At 35.0% G+C, this 17,726-nt stretch overlaps 2 pseudogenes; one reads left to right on the forward strand and one right to left on the reverse strand.

Annotated features, from left to right (window-relative positions):
- LOC116279834 (14-3-3 protein epsilon pseudogene) overlaps positions 1-17,726 on the forward strand; it is a 147,627-nt pseudogene that overhangs the window by 36,138 nt on the left and 93,763 nt on the right.
- On the reverse strand, positions 311-1,073 carry LOC102530811 (proteasome subunit alpha type-3 pseudogene; annotated as a pseudogene).

Here is a 17,726-nt window from a genome sequence, read left to right on the forward strand (position 1 = left end):
CAGTACAAAGTTGAATGGAAGCAGTGTTAATGGGCATTATTGTCTTCTTCCTGATCTTAAGAGGGAAACATTCAGTCCTTTACTATGACACTGGCTCTAGTTTTGTTTTGTTTTGTTTTTTCTGGTCCTTTATTAAATATGATGTTAGCTCTAGTTTTTCATAAATGCTTTTTACCAGTTTAAAGAAGTTTCCTGTTTCATTTTTTTCACAAGACAAAAATTCAATGAAAATTGGTCTACGGGTATGTAGTAATCCACAGGGCTAAATAGTTAAACGGGACTGTATTAGATTTAAAATAGTTGCTGTTTGTTACATGTTATCATTATCTGATTCATCTTCTTCCTTCAAAGATTCCGTAGCATATTTCTCTGCCTCTTCCCTTAAATCTTTTGGAACAGTTTCATGCCTTTAGTTATTTCACCAACCCAGCCGAGTTCTGGTTCAAAAGCTTTATCCTTAACTTCATCGTGTACTATGTAAATTATTTTTGCAACTTCTTTAACAACATCACAGCAGGTCATTTCTTTCATCTGAAGCTTTTCTATTTCTGTCTTTGCAGCTTGCCTGGCTTTGCCAATGGCACAGCCCCAGTAACCATATGAAACACCCCATGGGTCCGTCATGTAGAGTTGTGTACCGTCATTGACACTGTGAGACCCTGACGTTAAACTGCAGCCAAAAGTTCTAACAGCACTGTAGAGTGTATAGGCATGTAGACACGTGGCCACTCTGTCTGCAAGATGCTTTAGTGGAATGTTATATCCAAAGTTAGATCTAACATTGGAAGCCTCTTCTCTTGCAATGTCTGCTAAAGAACGGGCATCTGCCAACAAACCTGCTACTGCCATTCCAACATGCCGATCAACATGAAAATGTCATTTGTTGGAACCTTCTTCATAAAGTTTAGAAAGAACTAATTTTTCTACCCCAAAGACAACGCCATCTGTACATCTGATTCCAGTAGCAGGACTAGCATATTCCACAGCCTTCGAAGCATACTCAACTTGAAAACTCTCCCATCAGGAGAGAATGTAGAGCCTGAAAGGTCGTACCTAGTGACAGCTGAGCTCATTGTGCTAAAACCAGTCTTGTTATTCCTAGTTTTCTGAGAGTTTTTATCAAGTATCAATGCTAGATTTTATTGAATGCTTTTTCTAGGTCATTTGAGATGATCATATAGGTTTGGGGGTTTTTGTTGTTTTATTAATTTGGTAAGTTATACTGTTTGATTTTTGAATTTTATATCAACCTCACTATCCTGGAATAAACCCCACTTGGCCATGAGGTGTTCTCCTTTTTATATATTGCTAGATTTTCTTTTTTCTTTTTTGAGAATTTTGCATCTGTGTTCATGAGCGATATCAGTCTATAATTTTATTTTCTTGTAATATCTTTGTCTGGTTTTGGCTACACAGTAATTCTGGCTTTATGGAATGAGCTGGGAATATTCCCTTCAATTCAGTTTTTCAGAAGAGCCTTCCTAGAATGGTATTTTTGTCCTTGTATATCTGATACAATTTAACAATGAAGCCATCTGGGGGTGTAATTTTCTCTGTGGGAAGGGTTTTTAACGATAGACGGCTGCTTAATAGATAAAGGGCTGTTCACATTAGCTACTTTTTTTTAGTAAGCTTGTTTGTGTCTTCCAAGAAATCTGTCCATTTCATCTACATTCTTACTGACATGAAGTTGTTTATAACATTCCCTAATAATCCTTTTCCTAACAGTAGAATCTGCAGTGATGTCATCTCTCATCCTTGATACTAGAAATTTGTTTTCTCCTGACCAGTATGGTTAGGATTGTATCAGTTTTATAGATATTCTCAAAGATCTATAGAAAAGATCGAACTTTGGTTTCATGGACTCTTCTCTATTTTTTCCCCTCTATTTTCTGGTTTGCTGATCTCTTCTCTGAATTTCATTATTTCTTTTCTTCTTGCTTTGGGGTTCATTGATTCTCCTTTCTCTAGTTTCTTAGGATGGAAGCAAGGTCATTATGAGACTTTTTTCTGGTATAGGTGTTGTAGTGCAATAAACTTCTCTCTCCATACTACATTAATTGTATGTTATATTTCATTTTCATTCAATTCAAAGTGCTTTCTAATTTACACTTGGATTTTTTTTTGATCCATGGAGTACTTATAAGTGTGTTATTTAAAAATATTTGTGGGTTTTTCAGGTGTAATTCTATATTGTTATTTTTACCAGCTTTGTTGATATAGTTTTAACACCATAAATGCCACCCATTTAAAATGTAAAATTAAATGTCTTTGATATATTCACAGAGCTGTGTAAGCATCCCTACAATCTAATTTTAGAACATTTCATTACTTGCCAAAGAGACCTTGTATCTGTTAGCGGTTATTCCCTTTCTTCTGAACCCTGCTTCCCACCTCCCTAGCCTAAGACAGACATTAATCTACTTTCTTTCTTTATAGATTTCCTTATTTTGGACATTTCATATAAAGAGAATCATATAATACCTACTCTTTTGTAACAGGCTTCTTTCCTGTAGCATAATGCTTTTGAAATTCATCTGTGGCATAGAATGCATCAGTATTTCATTCCTTTTAATTGACGTATTATTGTATTTTATGATTTTACTGTTTTGGGTTTTTTCATTTACTTAGATTGTGACCAGAAGTCATATTTTGCATGATTTGTAGGTCTTTAAACTTACCAATACTTATTTTATTACCCAGAATACGAACCATCTTGGTAAAGGTTCCATGTACACAATAAAAATTTCTCTTCTTTCCTGATTGAATGGAGTGCTTTATAAAAGTCAGTTTGGTTGGTTGGACTGTTCAGGTCTTCTAAATCTCTTCTGATTTTCTGTTTACTTGTTTTATTTTGAAAAAAATGGAGAAAGGGGTATTGAAAGCTCCAATTTTAATTATGGGTTTGCCTATTTCTCCTTGCCATTCTATCAGTTTTTGTTTCATGTATTTTGTAGTTTTCTATTAGGTGCATGAACATTTAGGAGTTTTAGTCCTCTTATTGAATTGATCCTTTTATTATTATGATATAACCCTCTTTATCCCTGGCAATATTCTTCGCTTTAAAGTTTCCTGTGTCTGAACTTTATATAGCCAGTTTTAATTAGTGTTAGCATGTTATAGCTTTTTCCATCTCTTCAGTTTTAACCTATGTGTGTCTTTGTGTTTAAAGTGGGTTTCTTGTAGGATTGCATGTTGGGTTTTGCTTTTTAAATAACACCTCATGATCTTTTCCTTTTACTTTGGGTGGTTAGACCATCACATTTATCGATATGATTTGGTCCATCTTGCTATTCGGTTTCTTTTTGTCCCTGTTCTTTGCTCTCCTTTTTCTCTTAATCCACTTTATTTAAAATTATTTGGGCATTTGTATATAACTGGTATTATTTCTTCCTTAAATGTTTGGATAAAATTCTGTTTTATCTCCTTTGTGGCTTGTGAGCTATAGTGTATTGTATTAATTCAGATGCTACTTCCCAATTTATTGTGCACACCTTTAACTTATAAAAGTCTGCTGTTAAGTGATATTATACCACTTCACGTTTAGTATAAAGACCCTTACAGCATCATGTTTCTATTCCCCCCCAGACCTTTGTGCTATTGTTTCTGTACATTTTACTTTGCACATGTTGTATCAGCTCCACAATACATTGTTGTTATTTTTGCTTTAGACAGTTTATTTTCTTTCAAAGATACTTAAATAAGAAAAAGAGTCTGTTTTGCTTATCCACACAGTTATCCTTTCTGGTTCTATTTCTTCCTTAGTGTAGTTTTCCATTTGATATCATTCATCGTCTGCCTGAAAAACCTCCTTTAGTATTTCTTGTCGTATAGGTCTGTTAGTCATTAACTCTTTCATTCTTAAAAAGTCTCCTTTGCCATCATTTCTGAGACATGTATTTGCTACCTATAAATCCTAGTTAGATAATTTGGAGGGGTGGCCTTTAAACACACTGGTCAGCTGCTTCTGACTTGCATTGTTTCCTACGAGAAATTTGTAGTCATCCTTACTATTTGTGCTTGACATAACATGTCTTCTTCTCTGGCTGCTTTTAGTAAATGCTCCTTGTTAATAGTCTTGGGAAATTTGATTATTATAAACGCTGGTGTAATTCTCCTTGTTTTTCTTTTTCTTTTTTTCTCTCAGTATTTATTTTGAAAATGTCAACTATAAGTGAATAAAATAGCACAGTAAATACATGTAATACTTAGATTAAACAATTGTGAACATTTTGGCACATTTCATTTTCTGTTTTTTAATGAATCATTTACACTTGTTTTTCTTGTGTTTGGGGTTCACTGAGTTTCTTTGCTGTGTAGTTTATTTGATCAGGTTTTGGAAATCCAGGGCTATTTTTTTCTTAACTGTCTCCCCTACTCTTGCAGACTCCAATTACACATATATTAGGCCACCTGAAATTTTACCATATCTCACTGATGTTCTGTTCTTTTTTTTTTTTAGTCCTTTTGTTTTTGTGCAATTTCAATTGCTAAAACTTCAAGTTCACTAATGTTCTTCTGCAGTGTCTAATCTGCCATTAATAGCATCCAGTGAAATTTTCGTCTCAGATGTTATAGTGTTTATCTCTGAGAAATGTCTTTTAAAATATCTTTCATGTCTCCACTTAACCTATTCAGTCATCTTCTAAATTCTGAACATACAGAGTGTGGTTGGTTACTGTAACTGTTTCTTGCTGACTGATTCAATCCTCTGTGTTATATATGGGTCTTTTTCAATTGATTGATTTTTCTCTTCATTATGGGTCCTATGTTCGTGCTGCTTTGCATTCCTAGTAATTTTTTGTTGGATGCCAAACAGTGTGAATTTTATCTTGTTGTATGCTGGATACTTTTATATCTCTATAAATATTCTTGATCTTTTCTCTGGGACAGGGTTAACTTGCTTGGAAACTGTCTGATCCTTTGAGGCTGAACTTTGAAGGTTTACTAGGCAAGACCAAAGCAGTGTTTAGTCTAGGGCTAGTTTTGGTTCTCTCTGAATTGTGAGACTGGGAACTATTCCTAGTCCTGCATGAGTTCTGGGAGTGTTCCCCTCTGATACTGTAGGGTGGTTCTTCCCCTGGCCTTTGGGAGTTTCCTCCAGGCATGCACTGATCAGTATGTAAGCTGAAGTCTTCTCTCTGAAGCTATCTCCTCTCTGTTAATCTGCCCTGAGAACCTAGATGCCTTAGACTCCCCAGATTCCTAGCTTTGTCTCCTCGACTTAGGGAGATTGCTGAGCTCCATCTGAGTTCTCGCTCACTTCACTGGGGCTTGGAGATTTTCAATAGGCTGTAATGGAACAGTGATAAGACTCACTTCATGTGTTTCCTGTCTCCCAGGAATCACTATCCTTTTTTCTTTTTTTTTCCTTTTTGGCCTGACACCCAATATCTTGGAAACTGTTGTTTTGTGTATTTTGTCTGGATTTTGTTTTGTTTTGTTTTTTAAATTCAGAAGGTGTGGTACAGTAAGAGCTATATGTGGTATTTTCCCCTGGTTCTTGGCACAGAGCGCCTAAAACCTTTGCCATTTCCTGAGGGATCGGAGTGTCTTTTGTTATTCATAATGGGCCCCTTTCATCACCTCTGAGTTTGTGCTATTGAGGTGACATAGGGTGGGGCCCCTAGAAAGCCTCAGAAGGGGACTGAGCACCAGAAAGACCAAATAATTACAGTGACTTTTGAACAACATGGGTTTGAGCTGCACAAATTTTTTTCAATAAATATATTAGAAACATTTTTGGAGACTTGCAACAATTTGAAAAAACTCGCAGATGAACCTTTTAGCCTAGACATATCAAAAAAATTAAGAGAAAGTTAGGTATGTCATGAATGCATAAAGTGTATGTAGATACCTGTCTATATTTACATAGGGATAAGATGAGTGATATTTCATATGAAATTAATAATGTGTTAGTTTTCTTACTGTTTTATAAGTTTGTGGCTTGCTTTCAAAGTATTACATTACCATACAGTGCGCCTCTCTCATAATTGGAGCAACTGCTAATCAGCCTATCATTGTAGGTTTTTTTAAAGAATGTAGCAATGTTTCTAATACTGTATTATGAATATGACTATAATACTGTATGCCTTAAAATTTTATAACAATTCATTAATTAGTGTACGAGCTAAGCTACCGTGAAGCAATCAGATCGATTATACTGTGTAACCATAAGACAGTCTCATTGCTGCTGCTTTGTTATCAATGCATGAATTGTCATACCTGTAAATAAATATGAATTTCTTTTTCACATTGTCTTTTCACTCTTGATGTTCGGTGTTAGTAACATTTACAGTATCTTGTACCAAATAAGACAGTGTTGGTGTAGGTACTGACACGAGATTCATCACATAGACAGATGATGTAGCACTTATGGTGTCAGTAAATACAATACTGCAAATGTGTTTTTTCTTCCTTATGCTTTTCTCACTAGCATTTTCTTTTCTCTAGCTTACTTTATTGTAAGGATGCAGTCATAATACATATGACATAGACATAAAAATATATGTTAATTGTGTTATCAGTCAGGCTTCTGGTCAGTAGTAGACTATTAATAGTTAAGTTTGGGGAATTCACAAGTTACACTTGGATTTTCAACTGCTTGGTGGTTTGGTACCCTCAACTTCCATGTTTTTCAAGGGTCAACTGTAGAGAGTTGAAACTTTCAGCTTCACCTCCACTGACCTCCAGAGAAGGGAGTGACAGCTGGGAATGGACTTCTATTAAAACTTTTGTATAAGAGATTTAGACAGCTTCCAGGCTGGTGAACACATTGACTTGCAGGCAGGGTGGTGGGCCGGGAGAGGACAGGGAAATTCTATTTCCCTGTGTGTGCAAGCACATGTGTGTGCACGCACATGCACACACACACATATTGTCTGTGCCTTGCTCCCTTGTGGCTGTTCTTGAGTTGTAGCCTTTATAATAAACCAATAAATGTAAGTGGAATGTTTTCCTGAGTTTTGCAAGCCATTCTAGCAAATTATCAAGCCAGCAGAGAGGGTCATGGGAGCCCCTGGTTTAAAGTTGTTTGGTCGGGAGTACTTGTGATTGACATCTGAAGTGGGGGCAGTCCTGTAGGTGTGGAGTCTGATGAAAACTCCAAGTAGTTAGTCTCTGAATTGAACTGAATTGCAGGACCCAGTTTGTCTTAGACAGAACCTCCAAAGGAGGGTAAGTCTGGTTCCTATTAATCCATCTTGGCTGGAAGTAAAAATTTCCTTTTTCATAATTGTAAATAAATAAAATATTAAATCAACATGTAATCAACAAGCCTACTGAATGTTACAAGAATGTACCAACATTACAGAAACAGAAATAGAATTTCTGGAAAGTAAGGTGAAGAAACAAACAAAAAATAGTATGGTGTTCGAGTAAACTCTCTAGATTCCCCCACCCTCCCAAGTGAAAAGTTAAAAGAAACTTAGCATGCAAGGTAGAGATTAAAACAAATCTGTTCTATATGTGTATTAAAAAATTTTAGTAGTCAAATTCAAAATGTTTATTAAAACATATGAAATTAGTTTTAATATCTTTTCATTAACCCAATATATCCAAAATATTATTTCAACATATAATCAATATAAAATTATTAAGGAGATATTTTACATTTATTTCTACTCAAACTTTAGATCTGGAATTTTACACTTAAAACACATCTCAAGTAAGATTAGTCATGTTTCAGTTTCTCATTGGTCACTTGTGGATAGTGGGGTCACCTACATTGGCGAGTGGGGCTTCAGAAGTAATTAGTGAGACTATGCAGTTTTTAAAAAATAGAAAAGATAAAAAATGAGGTGAAACCACAATACAAAGATGAAAAAAGCATTTACAGTTAGTATCCTACCCATGTCCCCGCTGGCTTACCCTCTCTACATCTCTTCTCTGTAAACCTGTGACCACCTGTAACACTGTCAGAGGTCATTTTTCTGATCAAAGCACTATGCCCAGCCCACATTCAGGGCAAGTGGGAAGTGTCAGAACATTAATGCTTCCAAGAAACAGCCTATAACCAGTGACAGACAAGAAGTTGTTGGATAAATACTCCAGCTTCTTTGCCTGTCGGTTGGGATAACTCTGAGCCTGTTCTACAAGGTCTCTAAGAGCTCCCCGAGTAGGTTTTAGTTCCAGCTGCCCACAGCAGTTGCTTGCTTGCTAATATAATTGGATTCTTTCCCTTTCATGTCTTACTCCCCCACCCCTCTATTAGTGTTTCCTGGAATTACCTCTCAAATAAATTATTTGCACTCATATTCTTGGGTCTGCTTCTGGGGAATACAAACCATGACACAGAGTTAGGAACAAATTGGAAGCTGAAACAACTCCACTACAAAGCCATTAAAAAAATTAGAAACAGCAGAAAACAGAACAGACACAATACAGAACCAATTACTGTTACAGGGGCTTGACAGTCATGGAGTCTGCATATTTTTTTAAAAGACAAATTAAAGCAATTTGAAGAGAAAGGAAGGTATTTGAAGGACAAAGACTAATTAGAATACAAGTAATTAAGGTCCTGGAATTGGATAAACTAATACAAATGGACCAGAAATTGTCCTTAAAAACCAGTAGAACAGAATTTTCCTGATTGGAGGAAGGAGTTACCCTAGAATGTCTTGTTCCTGGGGGGAAAAAATGTTACAGGAGCAGCTAAACTGAGATATATCCTAATGATTTTTGCATTTCACTGATGAAGATAAAATTCTTTACATATCCAGGCAAATACTAATTATTTGCCAGGGGAAAAATAAGGAACGCTTCAGACTTCTCTGAGAATTATTCAATGTCTGAAAAGTGTTGAGAAAAAGAAGGCGAGATCCAAGAATATTTTTCTCAGTCAAGCTGACAACCAAATATAAAGGCAAGAAACAGACAAGTAGACAATCTCAATCATGAGCAAACCCAAGACCTACATGACCTTTTTGAAAAAACAAGAAAAATCAAAGCAAAATAATCAAAAAGTACAGAGAGGAGCCACAATAAAAAGACTGGAGATAAAACTCAATTTAAATATAGAATTAAGACTAAGCAGTTATGGAAAATATGGTCACAGAAGTGGGAAGAGATTTATTTATGATCATTTCTTTGATATTCTTCCATAATTGGGACTCAAGAGATGAAGTCTGCAGTTGGTAAATTAATAAATGGAGAGTTAATGATAGTAAATAAAGTTATAGTGATTGCAAAACAAACATAGTAACAATAAGAAAACCCCAAAAGCAGATAATAAACTTTCCAAATTATCCAAAGAAACACACACACACCCCCTATAAAACCAAATACAGAAAAGACCATACACATAGCAATTGTTATCACATAGAAAACTGAAAATGAAATAATAAATACTAAATATATCTCCTATTCCAATACATATAAATGAGAATACATTCACCCATTACACAAAGTCACAGAATAGATCAAAGAAAAAAACTCACAAAATCAAACAAAACATTTAATTGCAAAAAAAAAGAAAAGTGATTCTTTGAAGATGGCATAACAACATGGCAAGCAAAAAGCAGATTAAACCACTGGCTAGTGGAGTACTAAAAATAAAAGAAAAAGTGAAAAAGGACAAATACATTTCTAAAAAAATAGTAGTGACACAGAGGAAATTAAAATTCCTGAAAAAATACATTTGAAATTTTAAGTGAAAAATACCAAATAGCCATCAAAATAGAAAAGTCTAAACAGATGAGTAACAATAGAAACAATTGAAAAAGTTATCAAAGAACTTCCTCTTTAAAATCTTCAGGCCATGAAACCATAATTCTTCAATTTTTTTTAAAGAAATGGGTAAGTTGGATAGAATTTACTGTGGCCAAATGCCAAAAATGAAATCTTTCTTTTACTTCTGAAGAAAGTCTAACACTGACATCAAAACCTGATAAGACAGGGCCAGCTCATTTATCAATATTTACGTAAAAATCCTAATAAAGCAATGGCAATTGTAGTTCAGCAATACTTAATATGCCATTACCAATGAGTCCCTCCCTGGACTGCAAGGATCAGTCAATATTAGGAAAACAATGAATATATTTATTTCTTATTAATAGCCCAAAGGGGAAAATGTATATAGTGATTGTAATATTTGCAGAAAATAAGTATTTAATGAACTTCAACATCCAACATGATTACAAAATTAGAGACTAAATTAGGAATAGATGACCACAGCAGAATATACATTTTTCTCTAGTGGACATGGAACATTCTCTAGGATAGAGTGTTGAGTTTTTTTAAATGCTTCTTCTGCATCAATTGAGATGATCATGTGATTTTTCTCCCCTTCGTTCTATTAATGTGGCATATTACATTGGTTGATTTTTCATTGTGTTCAACCATCCTTGCACTCCAGGAATAAAGGCCATGTGCTCATGTTATTTAATCCTTTTAAAATGTGACTGAATTCAATTTGCTAGTATTTTGCTGAGGATTTTTTGCAGTATCTCTTCAGGATATTGATGTGCAGTTTTCCTTGTAGTGTCTTTGTCTTGTTTTGGTATCAGGGTAATGCTGGCCTAATGAATGAGTTAGAAAGTTTTCTCTGTCTTCAGTCTTTATGGGAGAGTTTGAGAAGTATAGGTGTTAATTCTTCTTTAAATGTTTGGTAGAATTTACCAGTGAAACAAACGGTCTAAGACTTTTTTTTGAGGGGAGAAGGTTTTTGATTAGTGATCTAATCTCCTTATTAGTTGTAGGTTCTATTCAGATTTTCTGTTTATTTATGATTCAGTTTTGGTAGATTGTTTCTAGGAATTTTTCCATTTCATTCTAGGTTAACCAATGAATTAGTGTACAACTGTTCACAATATTTTCTTATAGTTTTTTATTTCTGTATAATTGTTATTAACATTCCCCCTTCCACTTATAGTTTTAGCAATTTGGATCTCCTCTATTTTTTTCTTACTTGGTCTGGCTAAAGATTTGTCAACTTTGTTGATTTTTTCAAAGAATCAACTTTTGGTTTCATTGATTTTTGCTATTGTCTTTCTATGCTCTATTTTATTTATCTCTGCCCTAATCCTTACTGTTTCTTTTTATCTGCTAGTTTTGGGTTTAGCTTGCCCTTCCTTTTCCAGTTCCTTAAGGTTTTAAGTTAGGTTGCTGATTTGAAATCTTTCTTCTTTTTTAATGCCTGCATTTTACAGCTATAAATTTCCCTCTTAGCACTGCTTTCACTGCATCCCATAGGTTTTGGTATGTGGTGTTTTATTTTCATTTAGCTCAAAGTATTTTCTTTTTTTTTTTTACATTTTTTATTGATTCATAATCATTTACAGTGTTGTGTCAAATTCCAGTGTTCAGCACAATTTTTCAGTCATTCATGGACATATACACACTCATTGTCACATTTTTTTCTTTGTGATTTATCATAACATTTTGTGTATATTTCCCTGTGCTATACAGTGTAATCTTGTTTATCTATTCTACAATTTTGAAATCCCAGTCTATCCCTTCCCACCCTCTACGCCGCCCCACCCCCGGTAACCACAAGTCTGTATTCTCTGTCCATGAGTCTATTTCTGTCCTGTATTTATGCTTTGTTTTTGTTTGTTTGTTTGTTTTTGTTTTTTAGATTCCACATATGAGCGATCTCATATGGTATTTTTCTTTCTCTTTCTGGCTTACTTCACTTAGAATGACATTCTCTAGGAGCATCCATGTTGCTGCAAATGGCATTATGTTGTCAGTTTTCATGGCTGAGTAGTATTCCATTGTATAAATATACCACCTCTTCCTTATCCAGTCACCTGTTGATGGACATTTAGGCTGTTTCCATGTTTTGGCTATTGTAAATAGTGCTGCTATGAACATTGGGGTGCAGGTGTCATCCTGAAGTAGATTTCCTTCTGGATACAAGCCCAGGAGTAGGATTCCTGGGTCATATGGTAAGTCTATTCCTAGTCTTTTGAGGAATCTCCACACTGTTTTCCATAGTGGCTGCACCAAACTGCATTCCCACCAGCAGTGTAGGAGGGTTCCCCTTTCTCCACAGCCTCTCCAGCATTTGTCGTTTGTAGATTTTTGAATGACGGCCATTCAGACTGGTGTGAGGTGATACCTCATTGTAGTTTTGATTTGCATTTCTCTGATAATTAGTGATATTGAACATTTTTTCATGTGCTTTTTGATCATTTGTATGTCTTCCTTGGAGAGTTGCTTGTTTAGGTCTTCTGCCCATTTTTGGATTGGGTTGTTTATTTTTTTCTTATTGTAGCTCAAAGTATTTTCTGATTTCCCTTGTGATTTCTTCTTTGACCCATTGGTTATTCAAGATTATGTTGTTTAATTTCCACATATTTGCAAATTTTCCAGTTTTCCTTTTGTTACTGATTTCTAGTTTCATTTCATTATTATCAGAAAAGACACCTTGTGTGTTTTCAATGTTTTTGAATATATTGAGACTTGTTAGAACCTAACCTATGGTCTATCCTGGAGTGTTTCATGTCCACTGGAGAAAAATGTGTATTCTGCTGCTTTTGAATAGAGTATTCTGTGTATGTTTTTATATGTGGAGTGTTCTATATAGTTAAGTTATCCATCTGTCTATCTGTCTATCTTTCTCTCTCTCCCCATCCATCCAATCAATGCATCCAGCCATTCACCCACACCCCCCACCATCTTTCTATCTATCTTACTATGGGACATTTATACCTGTTAAGTGGCCTGGAAAATTGCACCCCTAGATGTTTACATGGCTAGTTTCTCCTCATTACTCAGTTCTATGCTGAAATATAACCTCAGAAAAATTTTCTCTGACCACAGTCTAAAATTGCACCCCATCTCACCACATCCCCAGTCACTCTCTGCATTGTTTCCTGGTTTGTTTTCTTCATAGCACTTATCACAGTCTGAAAGTACATGATTTTTTTGATCCTCTACTTGTTTGTTCTCTGTCTTTCTCAGTAGAATATAAGCTCAAAAAAGCAGAGACTTTGTTTTGTTCACAGCAAGAACTTAATAAATATTTGATGAATATATATTTGTTAACATTTGTTAAATATCACCTGGTCTTCAAATTAGCACACTATTTTTACTTAAATAAATTTGTTTATATGGTTTTTCACCCTGGGAGATTTGAGAGGCAATTCTTATGTCCTGTGTAGTTTTTCTGTACTTTTTCCTCTGCTGAAGTTACTACTTTTAAATTTCATCAAAACTTTTTGCCCTTGGTTGTGTTGGGAGTAGAAATTACCTAGATCAGTTTATACTATATCCTTTACAGTTTTACATGTTTCAATCAAATCCTTACTAACTTTTTTCTATACTGGTATTAAAGATTTTAGAATAATTTCTACAAAACTTCTTTTCCACAAGTAAATACTTTTTAAACAACATTGCTATTCTTTTCTGAATATGTACACTAACTATGCTTTAATATAATATGTATTTCCTAGGGTGATAATTCATTAAAGCAAATAAAGTTATTTAAGGAGATCTTAGAATTTCAGAGTAAAAGGGGACATTATTATTTGTTATTTGTATATAAATATAAAATATAAATATAAATAAATAAATATATATATAAAATTAAGTTATGTGCCATTAATTTTTACTATGTGGAAATTTAGCCAATTGAAATGACTCAGCAAAATTATGTGTTTTCATGCCACCTTTTAATAATGTATAAAGACAAAATTATTTGCTGTTTTTACTTAGCCTCTTACTATCTTTAATGTTCCTTTTCTTCCTTATATCAATACCTCTCTTTACCTGGTGTCCCAGAATTGCTCATAGTCTCATGTGATTTGTGTCTCAGATACAACCAATCTGAGATCCAATACCTGGCACTTCTTTTCTGTCTCTGTGCTTGTCCCTGACAACTTTACCTTTAGGAAATATTTTAAGAATCTATTTTAAAATTAGATTCACATTTAAGAAGCAAGAAAGTGAGATTGTTTAGTACAATCTGGGGTCAAACCACTACGTTGTTCTTAATTTCTTCTTTAGCATATTGCTTTTTCAGTAACGGCTGTTAGAGGGGCAGATATGACCCCCATGTTCTGGAAAGAATAGAAAGAAAACTCTCTCCTTTAAAAATGAGATTGTGCTTCACCCAATTTTCACCATGTCTTCAAATCCTGCCCTTCTTGAAACTTGGCTTCTTATTCCAGGAAGCCTTCTCTTTTGTCTGGACTGCTTCAAGGGACTTTCATTCGTATCACATTCTGGTGCATTTTAGTTTTGTAATCACTTCGTGTTGTAGTACTGTTTCCCCCTCTTCCCTGAATAACATAAGTTTCTGGAGGGCCAGACCATACTTTAATAGAAAACAAATCAACCAACAACTATTTAAATCATATTATAACTCTAGATTACATATCCCAAAGGGTTAGACTTTAAAATGGTGTGTTAATGATCTGGTCTGCGAGAGAGAGTCTAGTCATTTAGATACAATTTCAATGTCCTGAATTTTAGGTTAGTAAGTAGAAAAGGATCATTCTTTATGGGACATCATTATTTCTTCAGCATAATTTTTAAAAAGTTTTCCCTTCCCACCCATCACTGCCACTCACCCCCATCATAAGAATTGCGAGCCTCTTTGTAGAGTAATTAAAATGTGCCAATGTGCTAAACATTCCACATATATTATTTAAAGCCAATGACAACTCTGAAAAATAAATATCACTATTGTTATTACTATTATTATTAGGATCTTGGCACACAGAATTGAATTCAACGTAATCCTTGGCTCATTGATGACTGTGTTTGTTTACTATGTTATTTAATTATTGATTTTTAATAAGGCCATAAGCACCTATGATCCCACCACCTGAGACAAAATCTAGGACCATCACCTACATCTAATGCCTGCTCTTCGTCAACCCACTCCCCTGCCTCCTCCCACCTTAGGTCATAGAAAAGTAGGTATCCAGCATTTTACACTTGAGAAATCTGAGATTTGGGAAGGTTAAGGTGTTTGTTTGTTTTTTAAGATCACCCAGCTAGTAAATGGACTGTCTGGGATTCAGAACTAGGTGTGTCTAACTCTGATACCTTGCCCTAAACTGTTCATGTGATCCTCCAATTGTTTGTTTGCAAGATGGCAGAGAAGTGGTGTTTAATCAAATAAGGTAGACACTGGTACCTAAGTCTTGGAAGAGAAAATAATGACCTAAGAGTGCACTGGCCTGTCTCCAGCCTTGAGCTTTGTTTGGGTTGGTTGGTTGGTTTTTCTTTACCCAGCCCTCTGTAGGTTAGTTCATAGCTCAGCTGTCCCATGGCTGGGCATATTCCAGTTGACCAGATTTCAAAAAACTGAACCGAAAGTACATATAATTAAGGGCAGTACTATGTAAATTGCTTTGGCTTGAAAGAGAATTCTTTTCCCCCTAAATAATCACCTTGTTGCAAATGGCAATTTGAAAAAATGGTAATTTCGGCAGAAAGGCTTTATTTGTATATTGTCAAAAGAACATTCTTTTGGTCTTCAGTTGATGGCTCATTGTGCAGTCTGATTTTCTCTAGAAGAATATGTGTAGATTTATACTTGGTTGTTTTATTCTGCTAGTAAATTGTACTACAGATGAGAATACACACACACAGACATACTTTCCTCCTGTAATTCTATACTATATAGAAATGCAGAGTTAAAGACAGAGGCTAATTAGTGTGGCTTTAAGAAACCCCATAGAGCAATGTGTGCCTGGATACCCAGAATATCAGTCAAACAAAAAAGTACGTACACCTGCTGTACGTCACAGGGGTTTGTCATCAGATAATGATTTCCTTTTTGGATTTAATGGAGAAGAATGTAAAACATGATACTGGCAACTTGAAGAATGATGGATCCTTAACAATAGACTTAAACAGGAAAGAGAGTGAGTAAGTAGACCTCAAGAATGTATGATGAATGAGGAAGTTGTTACTATGACAAAGTAAAGAAAAAGTCTCTATTAATAACTGCAAGTGTGTGAGCACTCAGATCAGGATTAGGTTATCAAATCCTAGTGCTTCACAGTGACCACTGAGGAATAAATAAGATTTAGTAAGTAATTTATTGAACTATATTTCCAGCTTCACAAGAGAAATAATGTTACCAAAATTAAGCATGTCAACAATTTATCTGAGGTGCTTTCCCTAATTCCCAATTTTTTTTTTGGTTGGTTTGCCCTAATTTAATTACCTCCAGTATTTAGAAAATACTTAGAAACTATTAAAAATTATGCTTCATACATTCTACCTGTGTTGTTTTTCACTCTACCTAGGCCAGGAAGTGATCACATGGTATATTTAGTACCTATTTGGTTGATACAATGTTCTCAAAACTTCAGCATTGATAGATATTCTTGCTTTCTTTCTTCAGTGATACAAATCCATATTTTCTCCTTGGATTCCAGCTAGCTGAATTGACTGCCCGTGAGGTCCAAATGCCCAGTATTTTTCTAACATCTTAATAATATTTTTGTCCCCAAAATAAAAGAATGCACAGAATTCCCATGCTCTGTTCCAATGTGAGTTCCAGTTTGTTTCAGATGGAAAGACTCTCTTTTTTGAGCAGATACCGATCCAACAGAGCACTGAGCAGATTATCAACTGACTCAGTGACTCGCATGTATTATTTTGTACATGGTACTGGGCACCAAGCACAAGCCCAGGAGGAAAGAGATCTATTTCCTGCCCTCAGGCTTAAGCAGAGCTTAGGGTCTACTCCATGCCTTTTTCAAGCATGGTTTCTCCTCTGAACTACATAGTACAGTCTCACCTCTTCCAAGGCTGGTGTTTCAAGAGCTCCATTCTAGATGCTTAGGAGAGAAGTGACTTCATTATTTAAAACGGAGGCATTAGGGTATTTGGAACTAATTCTCCCTCTGAACCCAGGTTGAGAAAGACTGGGATTTAGGTAGGAGAGGGGGAGATAAATATTAAATAAATATGTACATAAGTAATAAATTATAATTATGTAAAGACATTGTGAGAGACTGCCCACAGGTAGACCCGTGGCCAACTGTACGGTGAGGTAGGGTAACCTTTCGTTCAGGCAAGTTTCCTAGTTAAACTCTGTTTTAATTTTTAAATTTAATAGTTTTCTGAAAATACAAGTAATACTTTTTATTAAAAAAACTGGAAAAGCTGTAAAATATAAAGGAGGAAAAATATCACCTGAATCCCACACAGAAAGAAAAAAGTCCCCCAGTGTTTTCTGTGTATCTACATTCATTGAATTTGTTTGTGGTCAATTCTGTCGCAACTTGATTTTTTTTTTCCTTGATGGTTTCCTCTTTTGCTTTTATTTAGGATGGCTTTTACTTTCTGCTACCTCCCAGGTCACATAAAGAGTATTCAAGTCTTTCCCAAATTCGTCTGTGATTTTATTTTTCTCTTGCTTTTAACTCTTGAATTCAGGCAATTTCATTTTTCTGCAAGTAGTCAATTGTTCCAACCCCATTTGCTGTACCCTATGTACAGAATTCTAGATTGACAGTTTTCCTCTCAGTACATTGATATATTATTTGGCTTCCCATTATTGCTGTTGAAAATTAGATGTGAATCCACTTATCTTTCCTTTGAAGATGATTAGTCTTACCTCTCTGGCTGCTTTTAAGATTTTTTTTCTCTCTTTACCTTTAGAGTTTTGAAGTTTCAAATGACTTGTCAAAGGAGGATTTCTGTATTATTGTTCTTTTGGGGATTCATTAGGCTTTCTGAAGCTGAGGATTGGTATCTTTTCCCAGTTCTGATCAATTGTGAGCTATTATCTTTTCCAATGTTGCTTCTGCTCTCTT

The sequence above is a fragment of the Vicugna pacos genome, chromosome 35 (genome assembly GCF_048564905.1).
Source record: "Vicugna pacos chromosome 35, VicPac4, whole genome shotgun sequence".
In the NCBI taxonomy this organism is placed as follows: Eukaryota; Metazoa; Chordata; class Mammalia; order Artiodactyla; family Camelidae; genus Vicugna; species Vicugna pacos.